The 16,930-nt window shown below is 44.4% G+C and overlaps 1 pseudogene; it reads left to right on the top strand.

Moving 5' to 3' along the window:
• The window catches only part of LOC135504622 (adenylate cyclase type 6-like), a 50,242-nt pseudogene that overhangs the window by 20,592 nt on the left and 12,720 nt on the right, over positions 1–16,930 (top strand).

Below are 16,930 nucleotides of genomic sequence, written 5' to 3'. Positions count from 1 at the left end.
TGACGAACTGACTTGTTGGAAAGGTGGCATCCTATGACGGTGCCACGTAGAAAGTCACTGAGCTCTTCAGTAAGGCCATTCTACTGCCAATGTTTGTCTATGGGATATGTGTTCGATTTTATACACCTGTCAACAATGGCTGAAGCAGAAATAGCTGAATCCACTCATTTGAAGGGGTTTCCACAGACTTTTTTTTAATATATACTGTACATTGTCATATATTATGTTAATTACCAAAATGATTGAAGACTTTGGTAAAGTTACCGGTAACTTTGCAACCCGATGCTAGGCTAGTACCTTCAGCGGCGTCATAGCCACTAAATTCAGGGCGTAATCGTCTGGACCGCCTCGGAGGCATAGGATAAAGGTTGAGGCTGAGGGATGGGATGTGGCCCTTAAGTCTTTGAACCTTGTAGCACGACAAACTGTTACAATGAAGTGACCGTGGCCCGTGGACTCTGGGAGTCGAAGATGAAGTGAAGTGTCTCACCGATCATGACGTAACAGCTAGCATACTGTAGCCGAGTGAAAGGCACACCGCAGTAACCTGACTGGCCGTCCGAGAGAGTCTAGCTTCACTAATAGTATTAAGGCTAGTAGGTCATGAAGCTCACTGTAGCCAGCTGTTGTTGATAGCAGACTCAAATGAACTAAGACAAGCCTCCTGTGAGTGAGACGTCAGTGAGAGAGAGAGCATAATATAACCACTGATGGTCTCTGCTACTGGTGGGGCATCGTAAATCCACATTGTGTAACAGGGCAAGAGGTCTAAATGTAGACCTGAAGGATGCTGCATTTAGAACCAAATATGTCCTATGGATAACATTTCGGCACGTGCCGGCAGTGTCACTTGGATAGCATTTATCGTTTCTGTGTGAAGTGTAGTCTCGTTTTTATGTTTGACTATGTTTGGTGTCAAAACCAGCGAAATAGGCCTAAACTTCTTCCTCCTCTCTGTGTTTTTATTGTAAACAACCAAATAAACATTTTGGATGTAAGCCTCAGTCAATTAGAAAATACTCACCCCCCCCTATTTCTCTCTCTCTCTCTCTCTCAGTAATCCACAGTCTTCTCTTTTCCCAGCTGGAATCAATTAACTACACACACACACACACACACACACACACACACACACACACACACACACACACACACACACACACACACACACACACACACACACACACACACACACACACACACACACACACACACACACACACACACACAACCCCTGGTTTCTGTTGGTTGACACCCTCCCTCAGGGCTCTCATTAAGGGCTTTGTCAGAAATGCCGTTCTTTGTTTTTCCTTAGGAACATGACGGCCAACACATTTTCCTCTGTGTGTGTATGTGGTGTGTGTGTGTGTGTGTGTAACCTCTTGGAGCTCATTAATGGGAACCATCTCACTGAGAGATTGTCGTAATAGTTGTGTGATTCATTGTTGTGATGTAAACATTGGGAAAGTTGGCAGGGTTCTTGTCAATGTGTGTCCGCCACCACAGACAAAGTGGAACTATAACTGACTATGTACATTTTTGCTGGTCTTTGTAGTTTTTATTTCTTGTTTTTATTTGTTTTAAGAAAGGTGTTGTGGTTGAAACTGTAATACTGTAATAGATATATCTTGACTGTCCAGGAGTCCATGACACAGCAGGTTTGGTGTATTGTAGCGGTTGAACATTGTTGATATAGGGCTTGAGAGAGGTCAGAGACCTCCTAAAAATAACCAGCCCCTGGCGTTTCTGCTAACTGTTGTGTTGCGTCACATGGAACAGTCTTATCAGAGTCTGCGTCATATCAGCCACTCACTCTATCCCGCTCTGTATACACACACTCCCACTCACAGCAATGCCTGTGTTAGCACACCACGCACGCACTAATACACACTCTCCCTCATCCACAAGCACACACATGCACAAACACACACACACACACACACACACACACACACACACACACACACACACACACACACACACACACATGCACCAACACAAACACACACACACACACGCACGCACGCACGCACACACACACACACACACACACACACACACACACACACACACACACACACACATACACAGGTACTACACGTAAACACACAAAGTCAAACACGCTGGTCATTTTTTCCATGGCACTTAGACAGACAGACAGCCGGACGGACAGACAGACAGACAGACAGAATGTTTCTCAGGCCTGTTTGACTCCTCACGACATGGTTAAAAAAAAGTATATTTCTTTCATTAGACAAATTAAGTGGAAAATGAGTACTTGTAGCTTCTCACTGTGTTAATAACTGTCTGGATGTCTCAAGTGTAATTGTTTTTCTATAGATATTGTATAAGTGTGTTTTTTAAGTGTTTCATAATATATGACCCACAAATATTGTTGAATATTCCCATATTAAGCTTTCGATAATGGGTCTTGAGCAGGAGGCCTACATGTATGATTTTGGACCTTGACGGGGAAGCCAAGGTCCATGTTTCCCTAGACAAGGGAAACATTAAAGGAAACACTGATTAACCCATGGCATCCTATTCAGCAGTGTAGAACATGTCATCAGAGGTTTTAACCCCTGAACAGGGTGTAGAACAAGATACCTCATGCGAGGTGGAGGAGGAGGTAGAGAAGGAGGAAGAGGGTGAGGAGGAGGTGGAGGAGGATGAGGTGGAGGTAGAGGAGGAGGAGGGTGTGGAGGAGGAGGAAGAGAAGGAGGAAGAGGGTGAGGAGGAGGTGGAGGAGGACAAGGTGGAGGTAGAGGAGGAGGAGGGTGTGGAGGAGGAGCAGGAGGTGGAGGAGGACGAGGAGGAGGTAGAGGACAAGGAAGAGGTGGGGATGGGTGAGGAGGAGGAGGAGGAAGATGAGGAGGTGGAGATGGGTGAGGAGGAGGAGGAGCAGGAGGAGGTGGAGATGGGTGAGGAGGAGGAGGAGGAGGAGGAAGATGAGCAGGAGGAGGTGGAGGAGGGTAAGGTAGCGAGGCTGTGCAATCGAATGAGGAGAATACGACATTCTTCCCACACAGTCACCCCGATAAATTATTTGTGTGTTTAACGCCACAGCAGCATTTTAACAAAGCTACCTGTCACACTGAGATTCTCATCCTTACCAGCACGTCTTCTGGGGATCACAAGAACACAACAGTGGGATTTTTCAGAGTTTGAGCAAAAGGTTTAATTCCTTTTGCCTGGACAGGATTCTGAGCTGACTGTAGTTAGTCATTTTGAGGGGTGTCAGGGGATTCTACAAGAGATATTACACACTGATCTATACATATACACAGATATACAGGGTTTCTGCTGGTGAGAATACACATAGTGTCTCGTTTTTACACTTGGCACTTCACACATTTGATATTTGCTGTTTATGAAAGTTGTTGTTTTCATTCCTTTGGAGCAGCAAGCTTTTCTAGGATCTTTGCAACAGGCCCCCTAGAGCAGACGAATGACCAATGAGCAACATGAGAAAGGAATCATCGTTTTAGCATCACTTCTGAGAATGACTGGAACAAAAAAAAAAGGCACCACCACCACCACTAGCCAATCATGTGTCTCTCTCGGTGCTTGTGTTCAGTTCAGTCCGGCGGTTGCCACGGAAACAACTACAACTCATGTCGTCAAGACCCAGTAGGCTGTGTTGGTATATACAGTTGAGTTGTTGTTGCATTTTAGCATGGGGGGACATTTTTTGTCTCCCCTTTCCATCAGATTGTGGAAAAGGATACCGTATAGGCATACTTGCCTGGTGACAAATTCTGAGCCTGTACCATTCTTGTTTAGTAACCTCAGTTTTTTACCATCCGAATGGCAGAATTAGCGAGTGAAGGTTAAGACAAGGGTAATGGTTTACTTTAGTGGTCGGGCTGTTCTACGACTTTGTTCCCATAAGACAAATGACAAAATGGCGGCTACAGTACATTGGGCTGTAAGCAAGCTGTGCCGACGTGGCACCAGTCCAAATGTAGAATGGACTATGGCTGGGGGAGAGGACACTTGAGTGGAGATTGGGGGCAATGGGTGGGAGGGAGAGGGACACACGGGGTGTTTTCTGTTGTTGTTGCCCGTCGCTTGTCTGGTTCAGAGAAGCTTATCTGCGGCCGGCCAGCTGAGGGGCTTGTGAGGCTGCACGTTGTGGATGCTTCCGGGGCGTTGTGAAAGCTCACTGTTTTTTCAAGCCCCGAGGAGTAGGAACTGTGTGGGAGGCTGTAAGCCTGTAACCCGATCCCCCCCCCCCCACTCTGATAATGGTTTGGCCTGGAGGTTTTGTTTGGGTGTTCCACCATTAGTATTATTATCATCAGACCTGTTCGATGGCTCAGATTCTGAATGATGGCGCTGAGAGTTTGTGAGGCCTTGATAGAAAAGGGGTAATAATAAACTAGTGTAACGATGTGCGCTGAGAGTCGGGAGGCAAGTTCAGGGAGTGCGTATTTGAATCAAATCAAACGTAACATAGTACAACACACGAACAACGCACAGACATGAAACTGAAACAGAAACAATGAGGCCTGGGGAAGGAGCCATAGGGAGGGGCGTATATATAGCGAAGGTAATCAGGGAAGTGATGGAGTCCAGGGGGAGTCTGATGACGTGCAGGTGTGCGTAACGATGGTGACAGGTGTGCGCCATAACGAGCAGCCTGGTGACCTGGAGGCCGGACAGGGAGCACACTTGACAACTAGTTAGTCAGTCAGCAGCTAATCTCTTGTGGACAGATTAGTTTGCACCGATAAACGGTGGTGCAGAGTACAGTAGCGATGGGAATTGCCAGGCACTGAATTGTCACGATACTGATACGATATGTATTGCGATTCTCTCGATTCTATATGTATTGTCATTTGATACTGGGATTTTATTGCGATTCGATGAGACAGCTCCTTAGAAAATGAGTTTTGATCGGTTATGGAAATAAAAGTGCTGAAAACAGATTGACTCCCTATTGAAAAAGAAGATTGCGAACAACCTATGAAGGAAAAATACTAGCGTTTTGGTGCAGTTACAGCCAACTAGCGCAAAAACATAATATTGCGATATTGTCAAAAAGATACAATACAATATATTGTTAAACATAGGACCCCGATATGTAACTGTATCGATTTTGTTCCCCCCCCATCACTGGAAGGCAGGCAGGCTAGCAGAACTGGAATAGGCAGGTCCTCCCTCTATCTGTCCATACAGCTCTGGCCATTTCAGATAAGGGCAGGGAGAGAACTGTGTAGACATGGAGTCCAGGCTGAGTACACAAACCCAGCAGATGCCTTCCTAGCACGACAGCGGGAGGGAAAGAGGGAGGGAGGTAGGGAAAGGGAGAGACTGGTAGGGAGAGAAAAAGGGAGCCAATGAGAAACAAAAAGGGGAAGATGAAGAAAAGTCAACAGAAAAACTGGGAGAGAAATAGCTGAAGAAAAAGAGAGACAATCGCGCACACACGCACACGCACACACACACACACACACACACACACACACACACACACACACACACACACACACACACACACACACACACACACACACACACACACACACACACACACACACACACATACAGGTAGACATGAGGCAAAGCTCATAGAGAATGATTCATGTTCTGCTTTGTCACTAGTTCTCTCTCAGACTGATCTAACACAGATGTTTGAAGGACTTCCAGACGCTTCAGAAAGGCCTTAGCGCTCCGACTGCTCTCTCCCTGGCCCCGTTTCAGCAATAATATCCCATCAGTCACTGTTCCCACTGGGAAAATGGACTTATAAATTCACTGCAGCTCTCCTCTCCGCTTCCTGTATAGTTATGTCCCACTAAATGGACTTTTCCCACCTAGTGCTTACATGTCTTAGTCCATGTCTTGAAATTGGCCTCAGTAGTAATAGAGTTCTGAGGGTCCTACTGTAAAGCCAGGCTGTTAGGTTTCTAAGACACCTCAGGTTTCTGCATGTAGAAGGCAGCCCCTTTGTTTTTCCTGGCTGCACAGATTGTTGTGGATAGAATGTAGGAAAATGCATGATCGTGGCTTTGGATTGAGGAAGCTGATGTTCCAGGAGAATTGGTTCTGGATTACAGTGATTAGTTCTAGTTCTGGGTACAGTGAACAAACAGTGAATGAAAGTCAGTGATTGTGGTCCCAAACAGGGATAGCTAGCTGCTAGCCTGAGCCCCCTACACCTTCCCTCTCTAGACACAGATCTGTATCCTCCACCCTCCCTCTCTAGACCCAGGTCTGTATCCTCCACCCTCCCTCTCTAGACCCAGGTCTGTATCCTCCACCCTCCCTCTCTAGACCCAGGTCTGTATCCTCCACCCTCCCTCTCTAGACCCAGGTCTGTATCCTCCACCCTCCCTCTCTAGACCCAGGTCTGTATCCTCCACCCTCCCTCTCTAGACCCAGGTCTGTATCCTCCACCCTCCCTCTCTAGAACCAGGTCTGTAGCCTCCACCCTCCCTCTCTAGACCCAGGTCTGTATCCTCCACCCTCCCTCTCTAGACCCAGGTCTGTATCCTCCACCTTCCCTCTCTAGCCCCAGGTCTGTATCCTCCACCCTCCCTCTCTAGACCCAGGTCTGTATCCACCACCCTCCCTCTCTAGACCCAGGTCTGTATCCTCCACCCTCCCTCTCTAGACCCAGGTCTGTATCCTCCACCCTCCCTCTCTAGAACCAGGTCTGTAGCCTCCACCCTCCCTCTCTAGACCCAGGTCTGTATCCTCCACCCTCCCTCTCTAGACCCAGGTCTGTATCCTCCACCCTCCCTTTCTAGACCCAGGTCTGTATCCTCCACCCTCCCTCTCCGGGCCCTAGCCTGTACACTGTAAAGGGGTTGCTGTGATTTTGACAGTAACTTACAGGCAGCAAAGTGGCAAGTAAGTTATTGTATTTCATCTGGCAGTACACTACAGTAATCTAAATATAGTATCAAAGCAAGTACTGTGTAATGACACAATGTATTATACCATATAATTGACTGTATTGTACTGTAAACAAGTACATGCTACCGTAATTATAAATAATTAATAAATTAATGAAATTCATTGATGGGAGATTTCACAGTGTTTTACCGTAATTTAATGGGATTGGTGCTAGCAGGTTGGTTGCTATAGTAATGTGTTTACACATTACAGCATATCAATGAATATTTTTTTGTTTTATATCACTTGCACTTCTAGAGGCCTTCACAAAGGCCTCCAAACTGGCAACATAATAATGCTGGTAATAATCAGCATTACCGTATAATTGACAGTTTATCCTGTTACAGTGTACCCTCCACCCTAACTCTCTAGGTCCAGGCCTGTACCCTCAGTGACCCCTCCTGGGTAGTGGGTGGCAGGTCTTTGGAGGGAGCCAGTGGAATGTGGGCAATGCCTGCTAAGTGAACACCTTGTGTGGTGCTAGCGTCTCTGACAGGTCAGAGTCTTCCAAGGTGTGAGGCACTGGCCTTCGCCACATCGAGGGCTAATGCTAACCACAACCCTTTAGCCCTGGGGTTACAGAGAAGGCGAGAGGACAGAGGGATATTGATTTTTTTTTAAACATCACCATCATTAGTAGTATAATCATCCTCAGTGTCATCAAGGTCTATTATCTGCTACACCTAAGTTAATGATTTAAGGACCTTTTCCTGCCCGCGTCGACTATACGGTGTTTCCATGTTTCTTTGGTCTTTTGTTTTGAATATTATATACCTCAGTCTGTGTGAGAGCGTGGGAGGAGCTAACGAATGGGACTTACTGTATTGGATTGTAACTGAACAGTCAACAACAACCTCGCACATGGAGACAATCACATGCTCACAGTCACAGCTAGTAACCCAAGGGAAGTAGGTGTGAGGGGGGAATGCTCGGAGAAGCGAGCTCAAGTGTCAAATGATTCCACTGGTTGCTGGTTTCACACACACACGCTCACACACACACACACACACACACGCACACGCACACACACACACACACACACACACACACACACACACACACACACACACACACACACACACACACACACACACACACACACACACACACACACACACACACACACACACACACACACACACACACACACACACAGTCTTGTACAGCTAACCTTTCACCTTTCCAGTCCCGTTCAAAATCCTATTTTCCATAACCCCTAACCCATACTCTTACACTAACTCTAACCCAAACCTTAACCCAAAAACCTGACCTTAAACCTAACCCTAGCTCCTAACCCTAACCCTAAAACTAACCCTAGCTCCTAACCCTAAACCTTAATGTAATTCTAACCCTAACACTAATTCTAACCTTAACCCAAAACCCTCTAGAAGTAGCATTTGACCTTGTGGGGACTAACAACATTTCCCCAGTCTGGTCCAAACACGTTCACACACACATGCACACACACACACACACACACACACACACACACACACACACACACACACACACACACACAGTCTTGTACAGCTAACCTTGTGGGGACACACAATTCAGTCCCGTTCAAAATCCTATTTTCCATAACCCCTAACCCATACTCTTACACTAACTCTAACCCAAACCTTAACCCAAAAACCTGACCTTAAACCTAACCCTAGCTCCTAACCCTAACCCTAAAACTAACCCTAGCTCCTAACCCTAAACCTTAATGTAATTCTAACCCTAACACTAATTCTAACCTTAACCCAAAACCCTCTGGAAGTAGCATTTGACCTTGTGGGGACTAACAACATTTCCCCAGTCTGGTCCAAACACGTTCACACACACATGCACACACACACATGCACACACACACACGCACACAAACACTCCGAGCTCCTAGCACCCTGCTGTGATCGGTTCCTCAGTGTTGGGTGTTGGGTGTTGGCTGAATATTGTAAAGGGGGAAGAAGGAGGGCAGGATGGGAGGAAGAGGGGAGGGATGAGCCTGCTGCAGTGCTACTATACCATATGTGTCCTTGCTGGGAACTGTAAATCGCTTTGGATAAGAGTATCTGCTAAAATGTAAAATATAAGTGGAATGAATTGAATGTCATTGAGAAAACATAAAGGTGTCATGTATATATTTTTTGCAAACCCTCCTTTCTGAATATAAAAGTAATCCAAGAAGTAATCATTTGTTTTTTCTAAAGTATATGTAATCCGATTACAATGTTTTGTAACAGGTAATGTAACATTACAGTTATAGTTTTTGTAATCAGATTACATGTAATCAGTTGTGTCCATCTCTGTCCGAGCAGGAAAGAACAGGCACAGTGGATCATGGTCATTGTAGTTCATTACCACATTTCTGTGCTGAACTAGGTTGAATATTTGCTTAAGCCCAACGTCCCACATAGTTATTGACTTGAATTCTCTCATGAATAATTTGATTTCTCTCTAGAGAAACGGCACGTTGGGCTCACAATTTCTTTTTTTGAAAAATTGGGGGGGTGGGACATCGGTCGGTTGTGGTTTAGTTGTTTAGTTTTATTTATTTAATAACCAAAAAATAAACAACATTATCACTCAGCACTACTTTCTAACTCTGCTTATATGTGCCTCTACGCCCTTTATAAGCAGCACCAGGCCCCGCATAGACCCTGTCCTCCTTCTCAGTTCAGGACAGTTTTAGGTCACACATAATCTCTGGTGACAGAAGTTAAAAGAATAGTCAGCTGCTAGCGTTGGCGTGCGTACGATTTGGTTCTGGGTTCTGAGATTAGGTCACCGCCAGCATTCCCCAAAGGAAACCTGTTTGACCATAAACCATATAAGGTATAAGATGTTGGGCTCGGGCAATGCTTGGTTGACTTGTAATGGGCAACTAGAAAAGGGATTCTAGACAAATTAGCAGAGTATGTTGGACACAAGTGTGGTCTGTGGCACTATTCGAAAGGCGCTATTTAGCACAAGATGATGCTAAGCAAAGGAGCTCACTCTTTCTGTGTCTTTCTCGTCTCGCAGCTGTCTCTTTTCTCCAAATACATTCTGACTTTCTCTCTCCTTCTAAGTACAATTGTTTCCCTGATGGAACTGACGTGTTGAAAGGATCTCCTCTGGCCTTAAAAGACGATGTTTATAGACACTGGGGCCAGAGCATAGACTTCCTGGTAAAGTAAATGACTGGTGAGCTAAATCCATCATAAAAGAACCAAACTTATAAATAAACTCCCTGGATATTCCATTAACTCACTCTCATCTTCATCTGGCCCTCCAGGGTGATGATGGCTAGGGAGAGCAGATGTAGAGCAGGGGGAGCTGTGGTGGGGTTCAAGGAGGAGAGGAGAGGAAGGGAGTTCAGTGTGGTGGAGCATGGCCTGGGCTGGGGGACTGGGTGTGAATTGCTATTGGTTGATTGTGTATGTTTCAGTGTCTCCACATAAGAATACATTCTTGTTTATGCCACGATGCTTAAAGAGGGTTAGGTGCAATTCAATCAAACAAGATTATGAGGTTTCCAAGATAAATTTAAAAAAAATATATATATATGTTTGAGAGCTGCAACAATGCATTTTTGGATTTCTTTACTGAACAAAACAATATGCACCAATTCAAAACTTAACTGTGAGGAACAAAGTTGTACCAGATTCTGTATGGTTTTAGACGGACAAGTATAGACTGTAGACTCTTTGGCATCTCAGGTCATCACTGGGGTGAGTCCGTCAGTCTTTTATTCCGCTGCGTATTCATTGAGTCATTTGGTCATTTATTGATGGACCCTGCCCATCCACGCTAAGCCTTTTAGAGGCTTTTTAAATGCATTTTAATGTATCCTGTGCTGTTTTTGTCATTGCTGCTGCTGCTGTTCTTTTTCCCTGTCTAAATCAGGGACTACTGGTTTACGTAACTCCATTTTGATAACCAAGGATTAGGTTCTCTGTCTACAGAGTGACACACTGAGTATGGACTGTACCCCCTGAGATACTACAACTATTATTGTTTTAGAGGGTCCCCCTAATCACTATGTAATAGACTTTTTACCGCAGTGGGTGAAATCCGGTTCACAAACAGTGCTTCTCGGTGCTTCTCGGTCGCCTTGAAGAAATCGGCTTTCAAACAAAAGTATGCATCTCGTGACGGGCTTTATAAACAAGAAAGACACCTGTACCATGTCAGATATAGAGTTGGAATAGTAATTCAATTTTGAGTTTGCGTACACAATATTACACTTTATATACATCACAGAGGACTGAAATATGACAAAACTGTTTGTCATAGAAACACTGTTTTTTTTGGCGTTTAAAAAAAGACATGTTTATTAATTATGAAATGATGAAAAGTATCAATAACATGAGGCCACGAGGTCATTTGACTACAGGAAATGATTCATAGACAATAGTAGTATGTCCTACTGTATTGTGGCGTGGACAATGTGTGTGTGTGTGTGTGTGTGTGTGTGTGTGTGTGTGTGTGTGTGTGTGTGTGTGTGTGTGTGTGTGTATGTGTGTGTGTGACTGTAGACCGGGACAGGTGTGGGCCCACAACAGGTAGATGGTGCTGAGTGGAGCTCCTGAACAGTACGTATGTGTGCTGTCGTGTAAACCTGCAGGCTCTCTCGCTCTTGAGAAAAGCAAGCAATTAGGCCTGGCCTGTGATCCTACATACATACCGTATAGTACAACTATACACACAGACAACACTCTGTCACAAGCAAGAAGACACACAGGCAATGTCAACTCTCCCTCACATATATGCATACAGTACTCTCTAGACACACACAGGCAGCATACATTCACCTGTACACACAGACCACTTAAGTAAACACACACACATACACACACACATACCAGGTTTCATTCTTCTCTCTGGGCTGTTTTTGCTTGAACAGTGAGAGTAATGTAAACAGAGCTGAGTGCTAGGAGCCATCTGCCTAATGTCACTGTGGCCCATATCTGTCCTCTCCAGCTCTCTCTCTCTCTCGCTCTCCCTCTCTCCCACTCAGTCCTTCCCCTCGCTCCCTCTCTTATTATCTCTCTCTCTTGCCCTGTCTTTCTCTCCCTCGCTCCCTCCCTTACTATCTCTCTCTCCCTCTCTCCCCCTTACTCCTTCCCTTCTCTCCCTCACTTCCTCCCCTCACTCCCTCTCTTACTATCTCTCTCTCTCCCTCACTCTCTCCCCTCGCTCCATCCCTTACTATCTCCCTCTCTCCCTCTCTCCCCCTCACTCCTTCCCCTCTCTCTCTCCCTCACTCCCCTCTCTCTCCCTCACTCCCTCCCTTACTATCTCTCTCTCTCCCTCACTCCCTCCCTTACTATCTCACTCCCTCCCTTACTAATCTCTCTCTCTCTCTCCCTCCCCTCGCTCCCTCCCTTATTATCTCTCTCTCCCTCCACTACCACCACATCCTTCCTCCCCTCAACGTCCCCCTGTCTTCCATGTTATCTGTTGTTGTCCATTGTATGCTATTCTATTTGTTCTATTCTCACCCCCTTCACCCCTCCCAGTCTCCACCCCATTCCCTTAGGTGACATATATTCCTGCCTCTCAATTTTTCATGACTGTTTCTCATTCTATATCTATTGCCCCATGTTCTCCACGTTCCTGGTATATATCTCTCTTCTTTAATTCTTCCTGTTTTAATTGTTTCCCTCTTTGGTGTAAAAACTCTGCATATCCACCTGTGCACTTGTTTTTCGGAAAGGTCATGGAGAGTTCAAAGTTCATTCATGGGTCAGATGTGGATTAAGAGATTAGGGGGTATTAGCCACCAACTGACTTTCTTTGACGAAATGCACACATATTTTGGGCTTGGTGGGATTTCATCCCTTTCTGTGTAATATTCTTGGGAGGAAGCCTGTATTGAGGGTTAGAATGAATGGCAGCAGGTACATGAGAAAACCATAAAAAGGACAAATCCAAGGAGGCCGAGATGAAAACATATACTTAATTTAATCTGTGCTTAAAAAAATACAAAACTGAAAGTGCACATTGCAAAAAAGTGCTAAAATTGCTTTTTTTCTCCTCACTTTTTCCACACTTTTTAGCACCGTGCACTTTCAGCTTTGTATTGTTTCGAGCATGGATTAGATTAAGTATATCTTTGCATCTCGGCCTCTTTGGATTTGTCCTTTTTTGGTTTGAGTGCGAGTATCTTCGGAAACTCTACAGATATTCTTGGGTCGGAGGAATATTTTTAAAGTGTGGAAACTAATACGGTTGTATGGTTTGCTGTAAAACTGAAATCAATTGAAGTCGTTCAAACCAATCCTACATGTGTTACTGTCTCTGCCCAGTAGGAGGCAGGCTTCACCTGCATAATGATGTGGCACCCCGACTGTCTATTTCAGGATGATTCAAATATTTACAAGGATAGAATCACTTTCATATTAAGTAAAGGGAGAGCATAAGAGAGAAAGAAAGACATGGAGGGTTGGCAAAATACATTCTCTTATACCTCAATGGAAAGATGTGGTATAGATTGGGGTGACCTTGTTTAACCCTCTCTGCCTCATTAGCACCATAACAACTTGTCTGTGCTAATTTAGGGTCTCCACATAGGGTGTGACATCACAGCGTTTCCTGTTGGCATGCGGCCAGCCTGTGTTTGTGTCCAAAAGCAGTGGAGGGTGGAGGGTTTCTACTCTCTCTCTCTCTCTCTCTCTCTCTCTCTCTCTCACGCAGCGTGCTGTGAAGAAGAGGCCATCTTTAAAGGAAACTGCTTCTCGTCGGGTCAAAGGGCAGTGGTTTTTCCCACACTGCAGCTGGGGACACTCTGGGGACAGTGTGACATGCACAGGACACATAAAAACAAATGCCTGTTTAAAGTGTAAGGAGTTCAGAAAGCAAGCTGTAAAACATATGAGGTGGTCAATGGGGGGATGAGAACAGGAGGAAACACGATTTCACAAACAGGATCAGCATGCCTCCAAAGGGAATGTTAATGTTGCTGTTGTTGGTGTGCGTGTGCATGTGTGGACGTGTGTATGTGTGGACGTGTGCATGTGTGGACGTGTGCATGTGTGGACCTGTGTATGTGTGGACGTGTGTATGTGTGGACGTGTGCATGTGTGGACGTGTGCATGTGTGGACCTGTGTATGTGTGGACGTGTGTATGTGTGGACCTGTGTATGTGTGGACGTGTGTATGTGTGGACGTGTGTGGGTGTGAATTTGGGTGTTTGCAGGAGTGCATGCACGGATACTGTGTATTTCCATACAAGGTCAGGTGTATGTAAGGTATTATAATGATTTAACTGCACATCTCAGCCCATGAGAAGTACACTTTGTCATTGACCACAGTTTGACCTGTGAATCTGTATGGAAGCCATCATAGAATAAAAGAAAGAGAGCTGTGTAGGGATGAAACGGTTACCGGTTTCACGATCAACCACAGTAAAATTCCCGACGATTAGTATTACCGTTTCAAATTTGAATTATCATTAAAAACCGTGTTTGATTACCACGGTTTGGAAAAACTCGCGGGAAATACTGCCCAGCATCAACCAAATTTAGCACCCGGTCTGACGCAGGCGCAGCATGCAACGTGGGTTTTGTTTTGTGTGAAAACATGACGGAAGGCAGTGACAGCACTCGGGAGATTTTTCAGCCTTCCAAGAGGACCATATCTGAAGTGTGGTCGTATTTTTTTACAAGAGTGTTGAGGGGAAACTTCATCGAAGATGATCACCTTGTCTGCAGAACAACAACCAAAAAAATCGCTGCGAAAGGGCGCAATACTTCAAATCTCTTGGGTCAATCTTCATGACCACCACCCCACTACTTTATAGCGAATGCAAGGTAAGTTAACGTTTAGCTCAATGCATGATGTGGGGACTTCGGAATGGGGGGGAAATGTCATGGTTTGTCTGTCTGACTTGCTAATAGCTTGTCAATCAGGTAACTGAAGCTTTCAGTGTTGCATACTCTTGTAAAAACACTACACGTTGTTCTGCTGTCGTATGCGTCGTGTGTCTGCAGACTCTATTCCCTAATTACACACGATAACACGTTATGTAGTTTTACCCAACCAGTATATTTTGTTAATTTAAAATGCGGTCGACTTGTTTCTACAACTGTTCCAGCAGGAGAACCACTATAGACTCTTATACAAGGCTCCTGTATTTATGTCAATTGTTGGGCACATTGCGATTACTATCACGGTCTTAAGACTCATTAGAATGTATGTAAATTGTGCATGGGGTAATTGCATATACTCACACACTCTTTAATGTGTTTGTGTAATTATAATGTAATAATAATAATAATACATTTGCTATTACCTTGTTTACAGAGATGGACGTGCAGCAGGCAAACCCGGTGATGCTACCGGTCCTAGCAAGCATTTAAAAAGGCAGGCTGCTTATGCACCCACATCAACAACAAACAAAAATGCTCAAGACCTCAACTGTAGCCCTTTCATATTACATTGCAAAGGACGTGATGCCATTTCAAATTGTAGAGAGGCCTGGCTTTCTGAGGCTGATGAAGGTTGCCCCGTGCCTCACTACAAAGTGAGTGCCGCTAATTGTATTTGTTGTTTATTTGATTTGATTTGCTTACTTAAGGTTGTGCTCATTTGAACCTGTGCTAGGGGAATTTCTACCTGCCATGGCCACATGGTGCCATCTTTAATGTTGTTACTTTAGTGTTTATGCCCACAAAAAGTGCACAGTGCTGCTAATTGTATTTTGTCGTTTGTTGGTTTTCAATATAAAACTGGGTGAAATGATTTCAGTGTGTATATTAGTACTTTTTGAACATTTCCAGCACTTTTGAACAATACTGTGATAATACTGATAACCATGATAATTCTGGTCACTAATTGTGATATGAAATTGAAAACAGTTTCATCTCTAGCAGGGGGAGAGGGAGCGGGGAGAGAAAGATGGGCCGGGGGAAGGGTAGATTGTATGCTATCGGTACACGTATTCATTACGGTATAATCTTGGTCCACTGTGAGGTATCCGTGTACTTTGAAATTCCCATCTAGAGAGTTAGGTGCATTTCCTGGAGATGTTGTCAACCGTAGAGATGTCAGTAGACCTGCGCCACTGTTTTATTGCATGGCAAGGAAAATACCATTTCAGTGTCAGATTTCTTGTGTAGTTCATTACTGTATGGCTTCTGTACAGTGGGTCCCTATCCAGGTACCCACAGCATGGCTCTACTCTGCCCCCTAGCACAGAATGTTAAAGGTCCAATGCATCTGTTTTTATCTCCATATCAAATCCTATCTGGGTAACAATTAAGTACCGTACGGTGATTGTTTTCAATAAAAATGGTCAAATATAGCAAAAAATAGCGTCGTTAGCAAAGATACATTTCTTAAGCAAAGAAATGTAGCTTGTACTGTCAGGGAGTGGTCTGAAAGCAAGCTGTTAACTAGCTATTAACATTATTTACAAGATTTCAGGGGGCCTTTTCAAACAGCTCTTACACTCGTAATGTTCACAATTTCACAGTATTGGCCCGTTTTCATATTGTTCTCATAAAACACAGAGAAATCAAATGTTTGAATGCATTGGGCCTTTCACCCTTTACACTTGTGGGAATTGGCCTATATGAATAGGGCTACATTGAAATGTTTTACACAAGAAATATGGAAAGCGTATGCATAACCATGGTAGCAATTAAAAGCGAACAGTTTGGAGATTATTGGAAAATGATTAGACTAAAAGGTGAGGACACAACAGTTCACCTGACACGACTGAAACCAAACATTACATTGTTGATTTTATGTACATTTTTACATTTACTGTTCTTTTTGCAATATTTGTTGCTAACTAAATCTGAAAATACTCTGGACACATTCAGTAACATAATAATAGTATTGGAAAAAAATTGGGGTAGGTGCAACAGAAGACAATGACAAACGACAAAGTTGACAAACGATGACAAAGTTTTGAGTGAGATGTCTCACTGGTGTCTCCAAGTGGCCACACACCTCTCCAAAGCGTGCATAGTTCCCAAATCATTTCAATGCGCTTTTATGACTCAAAAGAAGATTCTTCAACTACAAGGTACTTTTTTGAAGCTCTCCAGGCTGT

Source organism: Oncorhynchus masou, chromosome 18, assembly GCF_036934945.1.
Source record: "Oncorhynchus masou masou isolate Uvic2021 chromosome 18, UVic_Omas_1.1, whole genome shotgun sequence".
Taxonomy (NCBI): Eukaryota; Metazoa; Chordata; class Actinopteri; order Salmoniformes; family Salmonidae; genus Oncorhynchus; species Oncorhynchus masou.
Note: the sequence above shows the minus strand (reverse complement) of the source record. Positions and strands in the feature narration are given on the sequence as shown.